Here is a 26975-nt window from a genome sequence, read left to right as displayed (position 1 = left end):
CGCCTTTTCAATTTAAAAAAAATAAAGAAAATGATGGAAATGTCAAAAAATAAAAGAAAATAAGTTTCCCATGTGATATGTGGTCTAGTTGTTGGGAAAATTTACAACTATGAATTTCGACTTTATTTGCAAAATCTCTCTGGAAATTTGTAAAATGGGCATAACTTTTGCATACGAAAAAGTTTTTTATATGAAAAAGTTTTTATATGAAAAAGTTTTTTATATGAAAAACTTTCGGATGAAAAAGTTTTTTATATGAAAAATCATCTACTCGAAAAGTTACATCCAAATTTAACCGGGGGATCCCCGTTAAACATTTTCAAATTCCCCAAAAACCTAACAGAAAAAAAGTTACGGGGCTTTCAAGATTTAGAGGCAAAAAATTTCAAAAAATTTCAAACTTACTAGTGGCGCACCGTGGATGTGGTGCGCCACTAGTAACAGAAAAAAATGGTTTTGAATTTTTATTTGAATTTTTTTTCAAAAAATGATACGTGATATGACCGGGAAGATTGAAATATTATTCAAAATTTCATCACAGTCATGAACATGAACAAAGTCCTAGACATCAACAAGGTATAATAGGATTGATATGCTAGATATATCAACAAGTGCCTGTGAAGTGAGCTGTTGCTGGGGTTGGATAGAACTCTGAAGTTAAGCGTGCTTGGGCTGGAGTAGTCTGAGAATGGTTAACCTTTCGGGAAGTTTGACCATGGAGTGCGATTTGACCTGAGATTAAGCATATTGACCCGAGATTAAGCCGTAGTGAACTGAGATTAAGAAAAAAGCGAAAAAAAAATAAAAAAAAATAAAAACAAATTTTAAAAAAAATTCTGATTTTTTTTTTGAAAAAATATTGTTACTAATGGCGCACTTCTATGTGGTGCGCCATTAGTATACCAGATACTAATGACGCACCGTGGGCTATTCTAATGGCGCACCAGCAGTGCGCCATTAGTATACCAGATACTAATGGCGCACCACAGGTGCGCCATTAGTAAAAAATACTAGTGGCGTAGTACTAATGGCGCACCGGTAGTGTGCCATTAGTAGGCAAAACCGGTGCGCCATTAGTAGGCCTTTTCCTTGTAGTGTCAACCTCTCCTTCCCCCTTGCTGGATCAAGAAGGAGGAGACGTCACGCTGACCGTATGTGTGTTGAACGCGGAGGTGCCATCCATTCGGCGCTAGGATCTCCGGTGACTTGGATCACGACGAGTACGACTCCCTCAACCCCGTTCCCTTGAACGCTTCCGCTCGATCTACAAGGGTATGTAGATGCACTCCTATCTCTCATTTCTAGATGAACTCATAGATTGATCTTGGTGAAACCATAGGAAAATTTTTATTTTCTGCAACGTTCCCCAATAGTGGTATCAGAGCTAGGTCTATGCGTAGTTCTCTTTGCACGAGTAGAACACAAATCTGTTGTGGGTGTAGATGTTGTCAACTTTCTTGCCACTACTAGTCTTATTTTGCTTCAGCGGTATTGTGGGATGAAGCGGCCCAGACCGACCTTACACGTACGCTTACGTGAGACAGGTTCCACCGACTGACATCACTAATTGCATAAGGTGGCTAGCAGGTGTCTGTGAATCCCACTTTAGTTGGAGTGGATTCGATGAAAAGGGTCCTTATGAAGGGTCAATAGAAGTTGAAAAATCACGTTGTGGCTTTTTCGTAGGTAAGAAAACGTTCTTGCTAGAACCCTATTGCAGCCACGTAAAAGATTCAACAACAATTAGAGGACGTCTAACTTGTTTTTGCAGCAATTGCTTTGTGATGTGATATGGCCAAAAGTTGTGATGAATGATGAATGATATATTGTGATGTATGAGATCATGTTCTTGTAATAGGAATCACGACTTGCATGTCGATGAGTATGACAACCGGCAGGAGCCATAGGAGTTGTCTTAATTATTGTATGACCTGCGTGTCAATGATTTAACGCCATGTAATTACTTTACTTTATTGCTAAACCGTTAGCTATAGTAGTAGAAGTAATAGTTGGCGAGCAACTTCATGGAGACACGATGATGGAGATCATGGTGTCATGCCGGTGACGAAGATGATCATGGAGCCCCGAAGATGGAGATCAAAGGAGCTATATGATATTGGCCATATCATGTCACTACTATTTGATTGCATGTGATGTTTATCATGTTTTTGCATCTTGTTTACTTTGAACGATGGTAGTAAATAAGATGCTCCCTCATAATAATTTCAAGAAAGTGTTTCCCCTAACTGTGCGCCATTGCGACAGTTCGTTGTTTCGAAGCACCACGTGATGATCGGGTGTGATAGATTCTAACGTTCACATACAACGGGTGTAAGACAGATTTACACATGCAAAACACTTAGGTTAACTTGACGAGCCTAGCATGTACAGACATGGCCTCGGAACACAAGAGACCTAAAGGTCGAACATGAGTCGTATGAAAGATACGATCAACATGGAGATGTTCACCGATGATGACTGGTCCGTTCACGTGATGATCGGACACGGCCTAGTCGACTCGGATCATGTAACACTTAGATGACTAAAGGGATGTCTAATCGGAGTGGGAGTTCATTAAATAATTTGATTAAATGAACTTAATTATCATGGACTTAGTCTAAAATCTTTGCCAAATGTCTTGTAGATCAAATGGCTAACGCTCATGTCAACATGAACTTCAACGCGTTCCTAGAGAAAACCAAGCTGAAAGATGATGGCAGCAACTATACGGACTGTGTCCGGAACCTGAGGATCATCCTCAAAGCTACCAAGAAAGCATATGTCCTAGAAGGACCGCTAGGTGAAGCACCCATCCCAGAGAACCAAGACGTTATGAACGCTTGGCAGTCACGTGCTGATGATTACTCCCTCGTTCAGTGCGGCATGCTTTACAGCTTAGAACCGGGGCTCCAAAAGCGTTTTGAGCAACACGGAGCATATGAGATGTTCGAAGAGCTGAAAATGGTTTTCCAAGCTCACGCCCGGGTCGAGAGATATGAAGTCTTCGACAAGTTCTATAGTTGTAAGATGGAGGAAAATAGTTTTGTCAGTGAGCACATACTCAAAATGTCTGGGTTGCACAACCGCCTGTCCCAGCTGGACATTAACCTCCCGGACGAGGCGGTCATTGACAGAATCCTTCAGTCGCTCCCACCGAGCTACAAGAGCTTTGTGATGAACTACAATATGCATGGGATGGTGAAAACTATTCCTGAAGTATTTTCAATGCTGAAGTCAGCAGAGGTAGAAATCAAAAAGGAACAGCAAGTGTTGATGGTCAATAAAACAACCAAGTTCAAGAAAGGCAAGGATAAGAATAACTTCAAGAAGGACGGCAAGGATGTTGCCGCGCCCGGTAAGCCAGTTTTGGGGAAGAATTCAAAGAATGGACCCAAGCCTGAGACTGAGTGCTTTTATTGAAAAGGGAAGGGTCATTGGAAGCGGAACTGCCCCAAATACTTAGCGGACAAGAAGGCCGACAACACTAAAGGTATATGTGGTATACATGTAATTGATGTGTACCTTACCAGTGCTCGTAGTAGCTCCTGGGTATTTTATACCGGTGCCGTTGCTCATATTTGTAACTCAAAGCAGGAGCTGCGGAATAAGCAGAGACTGGCGAAGGACGAGGTGACGATGCGCGTCGGGAATGGTTCCAAGGTCGATGTGATCACCGTCGGCACGCTACTGAAGTAAATATGCCCTAGAGGCTATAATAAAGTTATTATTTATTTCCTCATATCATGATAAATGTTTATTATTCATGCTAGAATTGTATTAACCGGAAACATGATACATGTGTGAGTACATAGACAAACATATAGTCACTAGTATGCCTCTACTTGACTAGCTCATTAATCAAAGATGGTTATGTTTCCTAACCATAGACATGTGTTGTCATTTGATTAATGGGATCACATCATTAGGAGAATGATGTGATTGACATGACCCATTCCGTTAGCCTAGCACTTGATCGTTTAGTATATTGCTATTGCTTTCTTCATGACTTATACATGTTCCTGTAACTATGAGATTATGCAACTCCCGTTTACCGAAGGAACACTTTGGGTGCTACCAAACGTCACAACGTAACTGGGTGATTATAAAGGAGTACTACAGGTGTCTCCAAAGGTACATGTTGGGTTGGCATATTTCGAGATTAGGTTTTGTCACTCCGATTGCCGGAGAGGTATCTCTGGGCCCTCTCGGTAATGCACATCACTATAAGCCTTGCAAGCAATGTAGCTAATGAGTTAGTTACGGAATGATGCATTATGTAACGAGTAAAGAGACTTGCCGGTAACGAGATTGAACTACGTATTAGATACCGACGATCGAATCTCGGGCAAGTAACATACCGATGACAAAGGGAACAACATATGTTGTTATGCGGTTTGACCGATAAAGATCTTCGTAGAATATGTAGGAGCCAATATGAGCATCCAGGTTCCGCTATTGGTTATTGACCGAGAATAGTTCTAGGTCATGTCTACATAGTTCTCGAACCCGTAGGGTCCGCACGCTTAACGTTACGATGACAGTTTTATTATGAGTTTATATATTTTGATGTACCGAAGGTTGTTCGGAGTCCCGGATGTGATTTAGGACATGACGAGGAGTCTCAAAATGGTCGAGACATAAAGATTGATATATTGGAAGCCTATATTTGGATATCGGAAATGTTCCGGGAGAAACCGGGATTTTTCCGGAGTACCGGGGGGTTACCGGAACCTCCTCGGGGGTTATTGGGCATACATGGGCCATGAGGGAGATGAGGAGGGCCGGCCAGGGCAGGCCGCGCGCCCCCTCTCCCCTAGTCCGAATAGGACAAGGAGGGGGGGGCGGCGCCCCCCTTTCCTCTTTCCCCTCCCCCCTTTCCTTCTCCCCCAAGGCAAGAGGGGGGAGTCCTACTCCCGGTGGGAGTAGGACTCCTCCAGGCGCACCCCTTGGGGGCCTGCCACACCTCCCCCTCCCTCCTTTATATACGGGGGTAGGGGGGCACCCTAGAACACACAAGTTGATCTACGTGATCATTCCTTAGCCGTGTGCGGTGCCCCCCTCCACCATATTCCACCTCAGTCATATCGTCGCGGAGTTTAGGCGAAGCCCTGCGCCGGTAGAACATCATCATCATCACCACGCCGTCGTGCTGACGGAACTCATCCCCGACACTTTGCTGGATCGGAGTTCGGGGATCATCATCGAGCTGAATGTGTGCTAAACTCGGAGGTGTCGTACGTTCGGTACTTGGATTGGTCGGATCGTGAAGAAGTACGACTACATCAACCGCGTTGTCATAATGCTTCCGCTTATGGTCTACGAGGGTACGTGGAGATTACTCTCCCCTCTCGTTGCTATGCATCACCATGATCTTGCGTGTGCGTAGGAATTTTTTTGAAATTACTACGTTACCCAACAGTGGCATCCGAGCCTAGGTTTTATGCGTTGATGTCAAATGCACGAGTAGAACACGAGTGAGTTTTGGGCGACACAAGTCATACTGCTTACCAGCATGTCATACTTTGGCTCATCGGTATTGTGAGATGAAGCGGCCCGGACCGACATTATGCATATGCTTACGCGAGACTGGTTTTACTGTTACGAGCACTCGTGCTTAAAGGTGACTGGCGGGTGTCTGTCTCTCTCACTTTAACTTGACGAACTATCGTTGTGGTTTTGATGCGTAGGTAAGAACGGTTCTTGCTAAGCCCGTAGCAGCCACGTAAAATTTGCAACAACAAAGTAGAGGACGTCTAACTTGTTTTTGCAGGGCATGTTGTGATGTGATATGGTCAAGACGTGATGCTATATTTTATTGTATGAGATGATCATGTTTTGTAACCGAAGTTATAGGCAACTGGCAGGAGCCATATGGTTGTCGCTTTATTGTATGAAATGCAAATGCCCTGTAATTGCTTTACTTTATCACTAAGCGGTAGCGATAGTCGTAGAAGCAATATATGGCGTAACCACAACAATGCTATGATGGAGATCAAGGTGTCGCGCCGGTGACGATGGTGATCACGACGGTGCTTCGAAGATGGAGATCACAAGCACGAGATGATGATGGCCATATCATATCACTTATATTGATTGCATGTGATGTTTATCCTTTATGCATCTTATCTTGCTTTGATTGACGGTAGCATTTTAAGATGATCTCTCACTAAATTATCAAGAAGTGTTCTCCCTGAGTATGCACCGTTGTGAAAGTTCTTCGTACTGAGACACCACGTGATGATCAGGTGTGATAGGCTCTACGTTCAAATACAACGGGTGCAAAACAGTTGCACACACGGAATACTCAGGTTAAACTTGACGAGCCTAGCATATAACAGATATGGCCTCGGAACACGGAGACCGAAAGGTCGAGCGTGAATCATATAGTAGATATGATCAACATATTGATGTTCACTGTTGAAACTACTCCATCTCACGTGACGATCGGACATGGTGTAGTTGATATGGATCACGTAATCACTTAGAGGATTAGAGGGATGTCTATCTAAGTGGGAGTTCTTAAGTAATATGATTAATTGAACTTAAATTTATCATGAACTTAGTACCTGATAGTATTTTTTGCTTGTCTATGTTTGTTGTAGATAGATGGCTCGTGCTGTTGTTCCATTGAATTTTAATGTGTTCCTTGAGAAAGCAAAGTTGAAAGATGATGGCAGCAATTACACGGACTGGGTCCGTAACCTGAGGATTATCCTCATTGCTGCACAGAAAAATTACGTCCTGGAAGCACCGCTGGGTGCCAAGCCTGATGCTGATGCAACTGACGATGTTAAGAACGTCTGGCAGAGCAAAGCTGATGACTACTCGATAGTTCAGTGTGCCATGCTTTACGGCTTAGAAACGGGTCTTCAACGACGTTTTGAACGTCATGGAGCATATGAGATGTTCCAGGAGTTGAAGTTAATATTTCAAGCAAATGCCCGGATTGAGAGATATGAAGTCTCCAATAAGTTCTATAGCTGCAAGATGGAGGAGAATAGTTCTGTCAGTGAAGACATACTCAAAATGTCTAGGTATAATAATCACTTGATTCAACTGGGAGTTAATCTTCCTGATGATAGTGTCATTGACAGAATTCTTCGATCACTGCCACCAAGCTACAAGAGCTTCGTGATGAACTATAATATGCAAGGGATGGACAAGACTATTCCCGAGCTCTTCGCAATGCTAAAAGCCGCGGAGGTAGAAATCAAGAAGGAGCATCAAGTGTTGATGGTTAATAAGACCACCAGTTTCAAGAAAAAGGGCAAAGGTAAGAAGAAGGGGAACTTCAAGTAGAACAGCAAACAAGTTGCTGCTCAAGAGAAGAAACCCAAGTCTGGACCTAAGCCTGAGACTGAGTGCTTCTACTGCAAGCAGACTGGACACTGGAAGCGGAACTGCCCCAAGTATTTGGCGGATAAGAAGGATAGCAAAGTGAACAAAGGTATATGTGATATACATGTTATTGATGTGTACCTTACTAATGCTCGTAGTAGTACCTGGGTATTTGATACTGGTTCTGTTGCTCATATTTGCAGCTCGAACCAGGGACTACGGATTAAGTGAAGATTGGCTAAGGACGAGGTGACGATGCGCGTGGGAAATGGTTCCAAAGTCGATGTGATCGCGGTCAGCACGCTACCTCTACATCTACCATCAGGATTAGTTTTAGACCTAAATAATTGTTATTCGGTGCCAGGGTTGAGCATGAACATTATATCTGGATCTTGTTTGATACGAGACGGTTATTCATTTAAGTCAGAGAATAATGGTTGTTCTATTTATATGAGTAATATCTTTTATGGTCATGCACCCTTGAAGAATGGTCTATTTTTATTGAATCTCGATAGTAGTGATACACATATTCATAGTGTTGAAACCAAAAGATACAGAGTTGATAATGATAGTGCAACTTATTTGTGGCACTGCCGTTTAGGTCATATCGATGTAAAGCGCATGAAGAAACTCCATACTGATGGACTTTTAGAATCACTTGATTATGAATCACTTGGTACTTGCGAACCGTGCCTCATGGGCAAGATGACTAAAACGCCGTTCTCCGGAACTATGGAGCGAGCAACTGATTTGTTGGAAATCATACATACTGATGTTTGTGGTCCAATGAATGTTGAGGCTCGCGGCGGGTATCGTTATTTTCTCACATTCACAGATGATTTGAGCAGATATGGGTATATCTACTTAATGAAACACAAGTCTGAAACATTTGAAAAGTTCAAAGAATTTTAGAGTGAAGTGGAAAATCATCATAACAAGAAAATAAAATTTCTACGATCTGATCGTGGAGGAGAATATTTGAGTTACGAGTTTGGTTTACATTTGAAACAATGCGGAATAGTTTCGCAACTCACGCCACCCGGAACACCACAACAAAATGGTGTGTCCGAATGTCGTAATCGTACTTTACTAGATATGGTGCGATCTATGACGTCTCTTACTGATTTACCACTATCGTTTTGGGGTTATGCTTTAGAGGCGGCCGCATTCACGTTAAATAGGGCACCATCAAAATCCGTTGAGACGACGCCTCATGAACTGTGGTTTGGCAAGAAACCAAAGTTGTCGTTTCTTAAAGTTTGGGGCTGCGATGCTTATGTGAAGAAACTTCAACCAGATAAGCTCGAACCCAAATCGGAGAAATGTGTCTTCATAGGATACCCAAAAGAGACTGTTGGGTACACCTTCTATCACAGATCTGAAGGCAAGATTTTCGTTGCAAAATTCGGATCCTTTCTAGAGAAGGAGTTTCTCTCGAAAGAAGTGAGCGGGAGGAAAGTAGAACTTGCTGAGGTAACTGTACCTGCTCCCTTATTGGAAAGTAGTTCATCACAGGAACCAGTTCCTGTGACAACTACACCAATCAGTGAGGAAGCTAATGATATTGATCATGAAACTTCAGATCAAGTTTCTACTGAACCTCGTAGGTCTACCAGAGTAAGATCCGCACCAGAGTGGTATGGTAATCCTATTCTGGAAGTCATGTTACTTGACCATGATGAACCTACGAACTATGAAGAAGCAATGATGAGCCCAGATTCTGCAAAATGGCTAGAGGCCATGAAATCTGAGATGGGATCCATGTATGAGAACAAAGTATGGACTTTGGTTGACTTGCCCGATGATCGGCAAGCCATTGAGAATAAATGGATTTTTAAGAAGAAGACTGACGCTGATGGTAATGTAACTGTCTATAAAGCTCGACTTGTTGCAAAAGGTTTTCGACAAGTTCAAGGGGTTGACTACCATGATACTTTCTCACCCGTAGCGATGCTTAAGTCTGTCCGAATCATGTTAGCAATTGCTGCATTTTATGATTATGAAATTTGGCAAATGGATGTCAAAACTGCATTCTTGAATGGATTTCTGGAAGAAGAGTTGTATATGATGCAGCCAGAAGGTTTTGTTGATCCAAAAGGTGTTAACAAAGTGTGCAAGCTCCAGCGATCCATTTATGGACTGGTGCAAGCATCTCGGAGTTGGAATAAACGCTTTGATAGTGTGATCAAAGCATATGGTTTTATACAGACTTTTGGAGAAGCCTGTATTTACAAGAAAGTGAGTGGGAGCTCTGTAGCATTTCTGATATTATATGTAGATGACATATTATTAATTGGAAATGATATATAATTTCTGGATAGCATAAAGGGGTACTTGAATAAAAGTTTTTCTATGAAAGACCTCGGTGAAGCTGCTTATATATTGGGCATCAAGATTTATAGAGATAGATCAAGACGCTTAATTGGACTTTCACAAAGCACATACCTTGATAATGTTTTGAAAAAGTTCAAAATGGATCAGGCAAAGAAAGGGTTCTTGCCCGTACGACAAGGTGTGAAGTTGAGTCAAACTCAATGCCCGACCACAACACAAGATAGAGAGAAAATGAAAGATGTTCCCTATGTTCAGCCATAGGCTCTATCATCTATGCAATGTTGTGTACCAGACCTAACGTGTGCTTAGCAATAAGCTTGGTAGGAAGGTACCAAAGTAATCCAGGAGTGGATCACTGGACAGCGGTCAAGAACATCCTGAAATACCTGAAAAGGACTAAGGATATGTTTCTTGTATATGGAGGTGACAAAGAGCTAGTCGTAAATGGATACGTCGATGCAAGCTTTGACACTGATCCGGACGATTCTAAATCGCAAACCGGATACGTGTTTTTATTAAACGGTGGAGCTGTAAGTTGGTGCAGTTCTAAACAAAGCGTCGTGGCGAGATCTACATGTGAAGCAGAGTACATAGCTGCTTTGGAAGCAGCAAATGAAGGAGTCTGGATGAAGGAGTTCATTTCCAATCTAGGTGTCATACCTAGTGCATTGGGACCAATGAAGATCTTCTGTGATAATACTGGTGCAATTGCCTTGGCAAAGGAATCCAGATTTCACAAGTGGACCAAGCACATCAAGAGACGCTTCAATTCCATCCGGGATCAAGTCCAGGTGGGAGACATAGAGATTTGCAAGATACATACGGATCTGAATGTTGCAGACCCATTGACTAAGCCTCTTCCATGAGCAAAACATGATCAGCACCAAGACTCCATGTGTGTTAGAATCATTACTGTGTAATCTAGATTATTAACTCTAGTGCAAGTGGGAGACTGAAGGAAATATGCCCTAGAGGCACTACTAGGGAAAACCCTAGTAGCAGTGCGGGTTTTGAGGCTAGCAGCAGCGCGGGTGGACGCGCTACTAATAAGGCGCTACAGCTAACTCATAGTAGTAGCGCGGCCCTTACCCGCGCTACTACTGTTTACGATATCAGCAGTGCTTTTTAAGAACGCGCTACTATTACCTACCTGTAGCGATTTCGCCATCCCTCGCTACTGCTATATCTTTCATCATTCTCCCATTACCCCTTTCCCTTTCAGTTTCCCTTTCAGATACTAGATACTAGGTACTGCTAGTAGATATCAAATTCATAAACCATTACTAGGTAGTACTCCCTTCGTTCCAAATTACTCGTCGTGGTTTTAGTTCATACCACGACGAGTAATTTGGAACGAAGGGAGTACTAGATAAAAATTTCATGCATAGTCAACATGCATCCTCAAGCAGTACAAGGTCATATCAACGGCCATCATCATATGTAGTTCTAGATGATATTGACGACGATCATCATATGTAGTTCTAGATGATATAGCCACACACACATATGTAGCTCTAGATGATATAGACACACACACATATGTAGTTCTAGATGATATCGAAGACAATCATCATCCTTAAGCCTGGGCGGTTGGTGTTCCTGATAGTAATTAGGATGGCCTGTCCAACACGAAGATTCTTGCCATCGAGGAATTTCTTCCACCCAACCGAGTTTAAGTGTGTGCGACTGTCCGTGTCCACGCGGTAAGTACAGGTTGTGACGGAGCCCCTTGCAGTAAGGCGTAGTCCAGCCGAGCCTTCTTCATCAGGCTCGATACCATAACTCACAGATATGCTGTTTGCCAATTTCTGAATAAGAAAAACATATCAATTAATAAATAGCCTTGCAAATAAGTACATATGGATTATCTACACTATTAATAATTTTGTTAGATTCTACACTAATAAGCATGTGATCGAACTCTACAATAAAACATAACATAGACTAGATTCCACACAACATACCATATCATTGGACTGTTCACTAAGTAATTCATCGGATAATTTGCATTTGTATGTATAACATACCATATCATCTCGATCAACCATGGTATTTGTCAAGCGAGTCACGAATGGCACCCCGACAAAGTCAGCACGTGACGGAATTATGTCCCATAGGTTGGACACCTCCTCCTCACTCAGCCTTGTTCTTTGAGCTATGATGGCTTCATGAAGTGGGTCCTCATCATCTTCATCGAGTGGGTCCTCATTATCTTCATCATCTTCATCATCTTCGTCATCTTCATCATCTTCCACCAGGTTGAGATAAATGACAGCTAGCTTGGGTCTTTCTGCTCAGGAGGAGAAGCTGATCAACTCACCACCAGTAAGACGCATGCGAGCGACGAAACGGGCCCATCCATCTCCTCCAATCTGCGACATATTGCGTCCTTTCTCGACCTCCATAGTGTACGGCCCCCAAGGAGCCTCAAATGTCACAGTGTCTCCTGTCAGCTTGTTCAATTTCAACCTCATATTGCATGGGACGATCTGTGTAAAATAAGCAAAATGACACAATGCAGTAATGCCAACACTAAAAACAAAATAGTTATTACATTTCATCTAATTTCTTACCGCCGCATGACGAAAACTCGGCTGGAAGTAGATGCCGAACAACTTGCCAGTTGCAAGGCTGCTGGTGCATCTTGACTTGCACAGTCGACATAGTGGTGGTGGTGGTGGCGCCATTTTTCCTAAAGCAATATGAGCAAAGGATTAACGATCAACTAAATAAAAATGTTCTAAGTCAACTAAATTAACTAGCCTACTAAATCGACTAAATCAAAATGTTCTAAATCAACTAAATCAACTAGCCTACTAAATCAACTAAATCAAAATGTTCTAAGTCAACTAAATCAACTAAATGAACTAGCCTATTAAATCAACTAAATCAAAATGTTCTAAGTCAACTAAATCAACTAAATGAACTAGCCTATTAAACAACTAAATCAAAATGTTCTAAGTCAACTAAATCAACTAGCCTACTAATTAAATCAACTAAATCAAAATGTTCTAAGTCAATTAAATCAAAATGTTGCATATGAACTAGCCTAGCTACTAAATCAAAATGTAGCGGGTAGGAGGGAGAAGGAGGGGCGACTCGAGGAGGGAGAAGAGAGTAGGATGGAGGAGGAAGGCGGCGCAAGGAGGGGCCGGCCGGCGCGGCCAGTGGAGGGAGGACGGAGGAGGAAGGCGGAGCGAGGAGGGGCCGGTCAGCAGCGAGTGGAGAGGGAGGACGGAGGAGGAGGCCGGTACCGAGTCCAGCAAGGAGGAGGAGGTGACGGCGGCTCAGACGGAGGGGGGCAATGGGGGTGGACCGGTGCGGGGGATTGAGAGGGGATCCAGTGAGCTAGTGTGTGACTGTGTGAGTGTGGATCGGATAGAGGAGATGGGGCAAAACTTTTGTAGTAAATTTAGCAGTAGCGCTTATTGCAGCAATGCGCTGCTACTATGCTACGTAGCAGTAGCGCCCGTCGTTATAACGCGTTGCTGCTATAACTAGCCTCGTGGCGGCCTCGTGGGAATTATAGCAGTAGCGCTTCTTTGAGCGGGCGCGCTACTACTATATTGGTTTCAGCAGCGAGTTACTCCCGAGCACGCTACTGCTAATTAGCAGCAGCGTCTTATTTTACAACGCGCTGCTGATAAGATTTTGTGTATAGGCTTTTCCCTAGTAGTGAGGCAATAATAAAGTTATTATTTATTTCCTCATATCATGATAAATGTTTATTATTCATGCTAGAATTGTATTAACCGGAAACATGATACATGTGTGAGTACATAGACAAACATATAGTCACTAGTATGCCTCTACTTGACTAGCTCATTAATCAAAGATGGTTATGTTTCCTAACCATAGACATGTGTTGTAATTTGATTAATGGGATCACATCATTAGGAGAATGATGTGATTGACATGACCCATTCCGTTAGCCTAGCACTTGATCGTTTAGTATATTGCTATTGCTTTCTTCATGACTTATACATGTTCCTGTAACTATGAGATTATGCAACTCCCGTTTACCGGAGGAACACTTTGGGTGCTACCAAACGTCACAACGTAACTGGGTGATTATAAAGGAGTACTACAGGTGTCTCCAAAGGTACATGTTGGGTTGGCATATTTCGAGATTAGGTTTTGTCACTCCGATTGCCGGATAGGTATCTCTGGGCCCTCTCGGTAATGCACATCACTATAAGCCTTGCAAGCAATGTAGCTAATGAGTTAGTTACGGAATGATGCATTACGTAACGAGTAAAGAGACTTGCCGGTAACGAGATTGAACTAGGTATTAGATACCGACGATCGAATCTCGGGCAAGTAACATACCGATGACAAAGGGAACAACATATGTTGTTATGCGGTTTGACCGATAAAGATCTTCGTAGAATATGTAGGAGCCAATATGAGCATCCAGGTTCCGCTATTGGTTATTGACCGAGAATAGTTCTAGGTCATGTCTACATAGTTCTCGAACCCGTAGGGTCCGCACGCTTAACGTTACGATGACAGTTTTATTATGAGTTTATATATTTTGATGTACCGAAGGTTGTTCGGAGTCCCGGATGTGATTTAGGACATGACGAGGAGTCTCAAAATGGTCGAGACATAAAGATTGATATATTGGAAGCCTATATTTGGATATCGGAAACGTTCCGGGAGAAACCGGGATTTTTCCGGAGTACCGGGGGGTTACCGGAACCTCCTCGGGGGTTATTGGGCATACATGGGCCATGAGGGAGATGAGGAGGGCCGTCCAGGGCAGGCCGCGCGCCCCCTCTCCCCTAGTCCGAATAGGACAAGGAGGGGGGGCGGCGCCCCCCTTTCCTCTTTCCCCTCCCCCCTTTCCTTCTCCCCCAAGGCAAGAGGGGGGAGTCCTACTCCCGGTGGGAGTAGGACTCCTCCAGGCGCACCCCTTGGGGGCCTGCCACACCTCCCCCTCCCTCCTTTATATACGGGGGTAGGGGGGCACCCTAGAACACACAAGTTGATCTACGTGATTGTTCCTTAGCCGTATGCGGTGCCCCCCTCCACCATATTCCACCTCAGTCATATCGTCGCGGAGTTTAGGCGAAGCCCTGCGCCGGTAGAACATCATCATCGTCACCACGCCGTCGTGCTGACGGAACTCATCCCCGACACTTTGCTGGACCGGAGTCCGGGGATCGTCATCGAGCTGAACGTGTGCTGAACTCGGAGGTGCCGTACGTTCGGTACTTGGATCGGTCGGATCGTGAAGAAGTACGACTACATCAACCGTGTTGTCATAACGCTTCCGCTTACGGTCTACGAGGGTACGTGGACATTACTCTCCCCTCTCGTTGCTATGCATCACCATGATCTTGCGTGTGTGTAGGAAATTTTTTGAAATTACTACGTTACCCAACAACTACCTCTACATTTACCTACGGGATTAGTTTTAAACCTCAATAATTGTTATTTAGTGCCAAGTTTGAGCATGAACATTGTATCTGGATCTCGTTTAATATGAGATGGCTACTCATTTAAATCCGAGAATAATGGTTGTTCTATTTATATGAGAGATATGTTTTATGGTCATGCCCCGATGGTCAATGGTTTATTCTTAATGAATCTCGAATGTGATGTTACACATATTCATAGTGTTAATACCAAAAGATGTAAAGTTGATAATGATAGTCCCACATACTTGTGGCACTGCCGCCTTGGTCACATTGGTGTCAAGCGCATGAAGAAGCTCCAATGGACTTTTAGAGTCTCTCGATTATGAATCATTTGACACATGCAAACCATGCCTCATGGGAAAAATGACCAAGACTCCGTTCTCCGGAACAATGGAGCGAGCAACCAACTTATTGGAAATCATACATATCGATGTGTGCGGTCCAATGAGCGTTGAGGATCGCGGAGGATATCATTATGTTCTCACTCTCACTGACGACTTGAGTAGATATGGGTATGTCTACTTGATGAAACACAAGTCTGAGACCTTTGAAAAGTTCAAGGAATTTCAGAATGAGGTAGAGAATCAACGGGACCGAAAGATAAAGTTCCTACGATCAGATCGTGGAGGAGAATATTTAAGTCATGAATTTGGTACGCACTTAAGGAAATGTGGAATCGTTTCACAACTCACGCCGCCTGGAACACCTCAGTGTAACGGTGTGTCCGAACGTCGTAATCGCACTCTATTGGATATGGTGCGATCTATGATGTCTCTTACCGATTTACCGCTATCATTTTGGGGATACGCACTAGAGATAGCTACATTCACTTTAAATAGGGCTCCGTCTAAAATCCATTGAAACGACACCGTATGAATTATGGTTTGGGAAGAAACCTAAGCTGTCGTTTCTAAAAGTTTGGGGATGCGATGCTTATGTCAAGATACTTCAACCTGAAAAGCTCGAACCCAAGTTGGAAAAATGCGTCTTCATAGGATACCCTAAGGAAACCATTGGGTATACCTTCTACCTTAGATCCGAAGGCAAGATCTTTGTTGCCAAGAACGTATCCTTTCTGGAAAAAGAGTGAAAAAGAGTTTCTCTCGAAAGGAGCGAGTGGGAGGAAAGTAGAACTCGATGAAGTACTACCTCTTGAACCGGAAAGTAGTGCAGCTCAGGAAAATGTTCCTGTGGTGCCTACACCGACTGGAGAGGAAATTAATGATGATGATCAAGGTACTTCAGATCAAGTTGCTACTGAACTTCGTAGGTCCACAAGGACACGTTCCACGCCAGAGTGGTATGGCAACCCTGTCCTGGAAATCATGTTGTTATACAACGGTGAACCTTCGAACTATGAAGAAGCGATGGCAGGCCCATATTCCAACAAATGGCTTGAAGCCATGCAATCCGAGATAGAATCCATGTATGAAAACAAAGTATCAACTTTGACAGACTTGCCCGATGATCGGCGAGCGATAGAAAACAAATGGTTCTTTAAGAAGAAGACGGACGCGGATGGTAATGTTACCATCTATAAAGCTCGACTTGTTGCTAAGGGTTATCAGCAAGTTCAAGGGGTTGACTACGATGAGACTTTCTCTCCCGTAGCGAAGCTGAAGTCCGTCCGAATCATGTTAGCAAATGCCGCATACTATGATTATGAGATATGGCAGATGGACGTCAAACGGCATTCCTTCACGACTATCTTAAGGAAGAACTGTATATGATGCAGCCGGAAGGTTTTGTCGACCCTAAGAATGCTAACAAGGTATGCAAGCTCCAGCGATCCATTTATGGACTGGTGCAAGCATCTCGGAGTTGGAACATTCGCTTTGATGAGATGATCAAAGTGTTTGGGTTTATGCAGACTTATGGAGAAGCCTGCGTTTACAAGAAAGTGAGTGGGAGCGATGTAGCATTTCTCATATTATATGTAGATGACATACTTTTGATGGGAAATGATATAGAACTCTTGGACAACATTAAGGCCTACTTGAATAAGTGTTTTTCAATGAAGGACCTTGGAGAAGCTACTTACATATTAGGCATCAAGATCTATAGGGATAGATCGAGACGCCTCATAAGTCTTTCACAAAGCACATACCTTGATAAGATATTGAAGAAGTTCAATATGGATCAGTCCAAGAAAGGGTTCTTGCCTGTATTGCAATGTGTGAGATTGAGCTCGGCTCAATGCCCGACCACGGCAGAAGATAAAGAAGAGATGAGTGTCATCCCCTATGCCTCAGCCATAGGATCTATTATGTATGCCATGCTGTGTACCAGACCTGATGTAAACCTTGCCGTAAGTTCGGTAGGAAGGTACCAAAGTAATCCCGGCAAGGAACACTGGACAACGGTCAAGAATATCCTAAAGTACCTGAAAAGGACAAAGGACATGTTTCTCATCTATGGAGGTGACGAAGATCTCATCGTAAAGGGTTACGTCGACGCTAGCTTCGACACAGATCTGGATGACTCTAAGTCACAAACCGGATATGTGTATATGTTGAATCGTGGACCAGTAAGCTGGTGCAGTTGCAAGCAGAGCGTCGTGGCGGGATCTACATGTGAAGCTGAGTACATGGCAGCCTCGGAGGCAGCGCATGAAGCAATATGGATTAAGGAGTTCATCACCGACCTAGGAGTCATACCCAATGCGTCGGGGCCGATCACTCTCTTCTGTGACAACACTGGAGCTATTGCCCTTGCCAAGGAGCCCAAGTTTCACAAGAAGACCAGGCACATCAAGCGTCGTTTCAACCCCATCCGTGAAAATGTTCAAGATGGAGACATAGATATTTGCAAAGTACATACGGATCTGAATGTCGCAGATCCGTTGACTAAACCTTTTCCGCGAGCAAAACATGATCAACACCAGAACTCTATGGGTGTTCGATTCATCACAATGTAACTAGATTATTGACTCTAGTGCAAGTGGGAGACTGTTGGAAATATGCCCTAGAGGCAATAATAAAAGGATTATTATTATATTTCTTTGTTCATGGTAATAGTCTATTATTCATGCTATAGTTGTGTTATCCGGAAATCGTAATACACGTGTGAATACATAGACCACAACGTGTCCCTAGTGAGCCTCTAGTTGACTAGCTCGTTGATCAACAGATAGTCATGGTTTCCTGACTATGGGCATTGGATGTCATTGATAACGGGATCACATCATTAGGAGAATGATGTGATGGACAAGACCCAATCCTAAGCATAGCACAAGATCGTGTAGTTCGTTTGCTAGAGCTTTTCCAATGCCAAGTATCTTTTCCTTACACCATGAGATCGTGTAACTCCCAAATACCGTAGGAGTGCTTTGGGTGTACCAAACGTCACAATGTAACTGGGTGACTATAAAGGTATACTACGGGTATCTCCGAAAGTATCTGTTGGGTTGACACGGATCGAGAATGGGATTTGTCACTTCGTATGACAGAGAGGTATCTCTGGGCCCACTCGGTAATGCATCATCATAATGAGCTCAAAGTGACCAAGTGTCTGGTCACGGGATCATGCATTACGGTATGAGTAAAGTGACTTGCCGGCAACGAGATTGAACGAGGTATTGGGATACCGACGATCGAATCTCGGGCAAGTGACATACCGATTGACAAAGGGAATTGTATACGGGGTTGCTTGAATCCTCGACATCCTGGTTCATCCGATGAGATCATCGAGGAGCATGTAGGAGCCAACATGGGTATCCAGATCCCACTGTTGGTTATTGACCGGAGAGCCGTCTCGGTCATGTCTACGTGTCTCCCGAACCCGTAGGGTCTACACACTTAAGGTTCGGTGACGCTAGGGTTGTAAAGATATTAGTATGCAGCAAACCGAAAGTTGTTCGGAGTCCCGGATGAGATCTCGGACGTCACGAGGAGTTCCAGAATGGCCCGGAGGTAAAGAATTATATATGGGAAGTCGAGTTTCGGCCATCGGGAAAGTTTTGGGGGTCACCGGTATTGTACCGGGACCACCGGAAGGGTCCCGGGGGTCCACCGGGTGGGGCCACCCATCCCGGAGGGCCCCATGGGCTGAAGTTGGAGGGGAACCAGCCCCTGTTGGGCTGGTATGCCCCCCTTGGGCCCCCTGCGCCTAGGGTTGGGAACCCTAGGGGAGGGGGCGCCTCCACTTGCCTTGGGGGGCAAGGCACCCCCTTGGCCGGCGCCCCCCTAGAAGATCCCATCTCCTAGGGCCGGCGCCCCCCTGGGGACCCTATATATAGAGGGGGGGAGGGAGGGCAGCCGCACCCTTGCACTTGGTGCCTCCCTTCCCCCTTGCTACACGTCTCCCTCCCGCAGACGCTTGGCGAAGCCCTGCCGGGATCCCTGCTGCATCCACCACCACGCCGTCGTGCTGCTGGATCTTCATCAACTCCTCCTTCCCCCTTGCTGGATCAAGAAGGAGGAGACGTCACGCTGACCGTACGTGTGTTGAACGCGGAGGTGCCGTTCGTTCGGCGCTAGGATCTCCGGTGATTTGGATCACGACGAGTACGACTTCCTCAACCCCGTTCCCTTGAACGCTTCCGCTCAATCTACAAGGGTATGTAGATGCACTCCTATCTCTCGTTGCTAGATGAACTCATAGATTGATCTTGGTGAAACCGTAAGAAATTATTTATTTTCTGCAACGTTCCCCAACAGGAAGGAGCCGACGGGGAGGCACTCCGGGAGCTCAGCAGCGACCGCGGCGGTGAGGTCGTCCGGGAGGAGACCCGCGAAGGTGTTGAAGGCGACGGCGGTGGCCCCACAGGGAAGGTGCTCCGCTATGCGATGGAACAAGGAGATAATCGGCGATTTCATGTCGCCGGAGACGATGCCGTTGGGGAGGTCCCAGACTTCGTAGCTTCCGAAGCCCGGGTGCGAGGTTAGCAGCTCGTCTGCCCGGCTCGCTGCTGCAAGCATTCAGTCAGATACTCACTTGTTGTTGTCTAGCCTACTCACTGAACCACGGCGATCACCGGAGACAAGGAAGAAACAAGAGAGAGAGAGGGGACACGAGATTTCCCGGCGCACAAACGCCTCCGGCCGCACGAACAGCCCCTCGTATTTCGGGCGAGCTCGAACTCTGCCACACACACCACCCCATCGTGAGCGCACATACACTCTCAGAGGCTACATCATCTCTCTCTGGCTCCTCTCCTCTCTACACGACACCACCAGCCACTTAAATATGCAAGGCAACGCACAGCCTAGCCGCCTCCATCAGCCACTAACAGCACTTACTAACTACCGCGACGCCACACCTCCATGCACTAACCTAAGCTAGCATGCATACTAGAATCGCTCACGCCCAGCTTTGTAGCTAGCCCACTAACTAACCAGCCATGCATGTAGATGGAATCCCGGCCGCTACTCACGCACGAACGTGACTCGGCCAGGCCGCTCCATGAGGCCGTGATCAAGATTACTGCTGACAATTTCCCTCCTAATCGTAACCGGCTCGCCATCGTCGAAGTTGTTGCAGCTGCCGTTGTGGTCGTCGTCACGAGTGTGACCCAGCCCGCGGACCCGACCTGGCGCGACGATGCCGGTTGCACCGTGCTCCGTCACAACTCCGGCGACACAGCCGAGCTCCTTCTCCGTCGGCGACACACGTCTGGCGTCCCTCTGCGTCCCGCACGTCCCGCGCACACCTAACGCGCCCGACGAGTCCGACCGCACCAGTGCGCCCCGCACGTCCCGCGCGCATCCGACGCGCCCGACGAGCCCAGCTGCACCAGACGCTCACCGCGCGCCGCCTCCCCGTCCGCCATGGTAGCCGCCAGCAACAAACGCCGGAAGGATGTAGCCGAACTCGAGCACGGACTCGAGCACAACGGCGACATACGCCTCCTCCCAACGTCAACTGCATGCTCGTACGCGCGCCCGCGGTCCCGGCGCGTCCAGTGCGCACCCATAACACGCACCGGTCGCGCCCGGCTCGCCGCCACGGCTTATTCCCTGCACCGCTGCTGCCTCAACCGCAGCGCAGCACCTCCATGTCACCATGCCGTTGTGTGTCGTTGAAGCCGCCACCACGCAGGTCCTCCGCGCCCTCCTCACCGTACCGCCGCAGCCACCGCGGCATTCTCACCGCGCCGCGCACCTCCATAGACCGACACACGGCCCGGAGCATCGCGCAGCCGCCGGCGAACTCCGCCACCGCCGGTACGCCTCCGGCAAGGAGAACGACGCCCAAGGTAAACCGGCTCTGATACCAATTGTTGTTGTCTAGCCTACTCACTGAACCATGGCGATCACCGGAGACAATGAAGAAACAAGAGAGAGAGAGAGAGAGGACACGAGATTTCCCGGCGCACAAACGCCTCCGGCCGCACGAACAGCCCCTTGTATTTCCGGCGAGTTCGAACTCTGCCACACACACCACCCCACCGTGAGCGCACATACACTCTCAGAGGCTACATCATCTCTCTCTGGCTCCTCTTCTCTCTACACAACACCACCAGCCACTTAAATATGCAAGGCAACGCACAGCCTAGCCGCCTCCATCGGCCACTAACAGCACTTACTAACTACCACGACGCCACACCTCCATGCACTAACCTAAGCTAGCATGCATACTAGAATCGCTCACGCCCAGCTTTGTAGCTATCCCACTAACTAACCAGCCATGCATGTAGATGGAATAACGGCCGCTACTCACGCACGAACGTGACTCGGCCAGGCCGCTGCATGAGGCCGTGATCAAGATTACTGCTGACATCACTCACTTAGCCACTCAGCAATTCATCAATTCGTGCGTACCTTTGTCGCCGATGTCGTCGCGCAGCGCGTCGGCGCGGAGGTGCGCCAGGAGAGCGCTGGGGCCGCCGGTCCAGACGGCAACCCATGGAGCCTCCACCTCGGCGGCCGCCTTGCCGGCCATCCACATGAACGAGTCCCCGACAACGCAGGTCACCCTGGCGCCGCCCGCAGAGGCGCGAGCTCTCTCCAGGGCCTCCCTCAACCCGCCAGCCGCAGCAGCCTCCATGAAGAGCTTCAGACGCATCTTGGGATGCGGAGGTAGCGCCGCAGCGGCGCCATCCGATTCTGAGCTCGAAGATAAACCGTCCAGGACCTCCATGAAGCGTAGGTCCTCCAGGAGCTTATTGTGCTTCTGCTGCTCCTGTAGCTGCGCGGCGGTGCACAACAAGGACAAGGTGGCAGCCGGCGCTGCCGCCGCGGGGGCGCGCGCGATGCGGAACAGCTTCACCGCGTGGGAGGCGAAGGGGAAGGCGACAACGACAACGTGCGCCACGGCCGCCGACATCTTGTACGTGCACTAGAGCACAGGTTATTTGACTTCTACTATGTGCGTGTCAGTTCTATGCTCCCTCATTACACAGAGTTTTGGCCAGACAGCACAGACCGACCGCCACCACAATCTTTATCTTTACCTATATATATATATATATATATATATATATATATATATATATATATATATATTATTTATTTATATTTATAATATACTCCCTCCGTTCCTAAATACTTGTCTTTCTAGGCATTTCAACAAGTGACTATATACGGAGCAAAATGAGTGACTCTACACTCTAAAATATGTCTACGTACATCTGTATATAGTAGTTATTTGAAATGTCTAGAAAGACAAATATTTAGGAACGGAGGAACTATATATATACATGTATATATATATATCTTTATTTTTACCTAATAATAAAACAAAGAGAATTGGGTTTCCATCATCCGTCGTCGCTAGCGATTTTGCATAAAAGTCCTCGTGTTTTGTGAAAATTCAACCCTCAGTCCCTTTTCTCATTAATCTAAGATAACGTTACACTTTTTACAAAAACCCCTACATCTATAAGAATTCAATATGCGATCCTCTGATTTGTCTTATCCAGACGTGGCGCCGTTGCGACCCCGTCCGCCGCCGCGAGTCCTCTCTGGCCACCTCCGCCGTAACCTTCTCAATCTCCCGTGTCGTGATTTAGTCCCACCTCGCTCCTCTGCATCCACTTCAATCAATTTATATACACAGGCTACTATGCCGCATCAGAAATCAACAAGCTTGCGAGGGGAACAAAATGAAGGAATTAATCCCGCAAGAGGGAAGGTGGAGCGAAGGGAACTCCGAATCAGACAAGCACAGAGATGTATAGAGGCGAAGTCGCAATGGCGGGCGGTTGGTGCGACGGAGGCAGTTCTGAGCTCCATGGGGGGCGGCACCATTCGAGAAAGAAGAGAGAGGGTGTGAGGAGAGAGAGTAGGTCGGTGACAGGATGGGAGGGAGAAGCGCCGGGAGGTTGGCTCACCGGCGGGGGGTCTGCTGCTGCTGCAAATCGAACCCCAGATCCACGCACCCCTTGAGTTCCTCCAGGTCGTCATCCATCAGGCTCCTGGCACGCCCCAAGTTGCGCCCTTGGAATCCCTGGCGCCTGCCCTGGCACCGTCCGGGGTCCCGTATTCCCCGGCGAGCACCACCGGCCGCGCCCTCCGTGGCCACGCCGCCTCCCACTGCGAACACCTCCTCTGCCTCCGGGCCATTCTTCACCCGGCGGTTGGCGGGGGCGTCTGCGGCTGCAGGGAGCATGATGAGGACATCATGGCGGCCCCTGCCCTGCGGCGATTGTTGAGCTCGCTGGCCTGCTTGCTTGCTCTTCTCACGCGGTAGCTCCGCGTCTTGCTCTCTCTGTCGCTTTGCGCATATGGGTGAAGTACAGATGCAGATAGATGGGGATGAGAAAAGAGAGATGGAGCTAGAGAAGAACCCAAATGGGTGGAGACGGATGGATAAGATTGTGCTTGTCTAGCGGTGGAGGTGGAGCTAAGCGGTGGAGGCGTGGTAGGCCGCCCGACCACACGTGACGGGGATTGGGGTGGAGACGAATGGATTTTTTAGAGGGGGGGATGGGGGAGTACTCGTGCCGGCCCAACTGGTTTATCACCGGTTAAACCCGTGACTATGGATGGACAAATGCATCAGGAGATAGTATAAATATTTTTCTTACGTTTGGGCCAAGCCTTAATAGTGCAAAAAGAAATATGGGACCTGAAATATAATCTTCCAAATCAAACAACCTTCGACAAAAAAACTACATAATGAAAATCACTAAAAATCAAATCTTTTGATAATTTTATAAAATACTATAAATAAATTAGTAAACTCTAGAAGAGTATTTAAGAAACATTCTATGTTTCTCCCGCTAAAAGACTATTCCATGAACGGAAATCCGCTGGTGCTCCTGGGAGCGCGCGCTCCTGCCACCGAAAAATATTTTTTAAAGTGTGAAAAAAAATCCAAACAAAAGTTCGGCCCATATATCTCGACATTATATGTGTACACGTCAAGTTTCGGAGAAAACTGACCTTTTTTGTGGCTAACTTGTTATTTTTTCGCGAAACGACTTCGTGAGCAGGTACAATATCAAAATATACACGCCAAATTTTTGTTTAGTATTTTGTAACATTTTAAAAAAAAAATTAAAACATATTTTAAAAATCAGGAGCGCACGCTCGCATGTGCCAAAACGTCATTCTCATTACATGAACCACTACTCTTTTATTTAATGAAGTAGGGAGCTTAAGTATGCACCAATGAAGGACGGGTTAGGGTGGCAACATAACCGCATATATATGCACCTTATAGAGATGAGGGTAATCTAGATCTGAATAAAAATGAAGCATAGTGGCACGTGAAGCAAGTTTTATAAAAAAAAGTCCGCCCGTTGCAACGCACGGGCATTTGTACTAGTAATATAATATAATAAAGTAAATTAGGTTTCTTTCGTCCGTCATGGCATTTTTCAGAAAAGTCCCTCTATTTCGGAGAATTCAACTTGCAGTCCTGTTTTAAGTTAAAACGAATCGTTTTATCATATTTTACACAAAAGTCCATGTATTTTGTTGAAATCAACCCATAGTCCGGATTTAAGTCACACCCGAACCGTTATTTTTCCTTTTTCGAAACCCCCCTTGATGTTTTAGGTAATTCATCCGCGTAACTCCGATTTGAACATGTTATATATGAAATTTGATTAGAAAAATATGTAGAATATGAATATGAGATTATTTTCACCTGTTAAGTATTTTTAAATATTATTTAGGAATATATTTAAGTCAAATAAATTTTCTAAATTATCCGTATCTTTTAAACCGTAACTTCGATTTTAACATATTATATATGAAATATTATTAGAGAAATATGTGGAATCTAAATATGATGTTAATTTTACCTGTTAAATATTTGTAAAATATTGTTTTGGGAGCAAACTTATAATTTATAGCGTAAGATCCGTTTTCCTTTCGTACCAGCGGCGACCCGGATTGCAAATAAACACCCCATTATAACAATATAGGGAAAAGAAAACATCGATAACTTCACATGCATACCTCTGAAAAATATCGCAAGGGAAAACAACAGATTTCTCATCGCGAAAGTGAGAGAAAGCGAGCGAGAGAGAGAGAGAGGGAGGGAGGGAGAGGGAGGAGAGAAGGAGAGAGAGACGCCTTAGGATTAAACATATTCAAACACGTTTTTTTTGTTCTGTGTGAACACCGAGGCCATCGCCGGCGAGGGTGAGAAGGAGGATAAGCGGCAACACAAATATGATGCCTCGCAAAAATAAAGAAGATGGACCTATTGTGGTCTTGGGTGATGATTGTTGGGTTAAGAGTGTGTATTATGTTTTCTCTCCCGTTGCAACGCACGGGCTCTTTTGCTAGTAATCCTAAGAAATGCTTGCACGTCTTAGCGTAAAATTAATGACATAGCAGTTAGATGTGCAATACTTTTTTTTTTGCATTTCAATCTGAGAGCTTTTATTCAACAAAGGCACTCCTAGCATCATCCGCCAAAAGGCTGGTGAGTAGGAACGAATGTCTAGATCCAGTCCAACTTTCAGTGACCATTAGTGTGCAAGCATGTTTAGCACAAAGGTGGGCCGGTACGCTGGCTGATCTCTTTACATGTTGAACATCAAAAAAAGAAAAAGCGGAGGCTAGCTCTCCAATTTCTAAACGTAAAGGAGCCACAACAGAAAGACTGTTGTGGCGAGTGTTTCAGAAATAAACGATCTCCAGGCAGTCCGTTTCCATGATCACATGGGAGAATTTGTGTAGGGTCGCAAATATAACTCCATCTCGAAGCGCCATGGTCTCTCCAATGAACAGATCCGATATCCCCAGATGGGGTTTGCTCCCAGCGAGGCAGTACTGGAACGTGCAATACCTCCCGCTCCACCTTATTGAGATCCAAATTCATAGCCACATCAGTGTTGATTTTGATAACCCCCTCCTCTGGAGGTGTCCACCCAAAACCTGGTAGCACCGAAGCATGTGAGAGGAATGTCGAGCAAGGCCAGGTCCTCTTGAATCCTCTTAGCCGATGTGTATGGGTCAAGCTGATCATCATCATGAGTAACTCTATTTCTAGAGTGCCAAATAGCCACATCACTGAGATCATCTGAGAACTTTCCATGTCAGAGAAGCACCCATCACAAATGGTCACGGGTCCATGTGTGAGGGTGCAAGTGTGGCCTACGGAGATCGAACATTGCAAATGCTTAATCCCAGAACAATTTGGCATGAGAGCAATGCACCAAGGCGTGCATTAAATCATCATCCATCGCAAAGCAAACATTACATTTACTGATGAGTTTGGTATGGCGGTGCCGTAAGGTGCATTCATCAGGAAGGATTCCACGGACAACTCTCCACCAGAATACCCGCACCTTTGGCAAAACCTAGAGCTTCCATAGAGACTTCCACATCTGTTCTTCAGTCTGTGAGGTACCGGTAACCGTCCCTTCTTCTAGAGCTGAACGCTCTTTTTGATTCACGAGAGTAGATGCCGCTTCTTTCATGGGCCCAAGCAAGAAAATTATCACTCCCACCCGAACGTAATGGTATATTAAGAATAGCA

General features: G+C 45.7%; 1 pseudogene; it reads right to left on the bottom strand.

The window, feature by feature from the left end:
• The window catches only part of LOC119350061, a 24482-nt pseudogene extending 2121 nt beyond the window's left edge, over positions 1–22361 (bottom strand).
• Between the last annotated feature and the right edge of the window lie 4614 nt (positions 22362–26975).

Source organism: Triticum dicoccoides, chromosome 1B (genome assembly GCF_002162155.2).
Source record: "Triticum dicoccoides isolate Atlit2015 ecotype Zavitan chromosome 1B, WEW_v2.0, whole genome shotgun sequence".
In the NCBI taxonomy this organism is placed as follows: Eukaryota; Viridiplantae; Streptophyta; class Magnoliopsida; order Poales; family Poaceae; genus Triticum; species Triticum dicoccoides.
The sequence above is the reverse complement of the archived record's forward strand: the minus strand, read 5'-3'. Positions and strand labels throughout refer to the sequence as shown.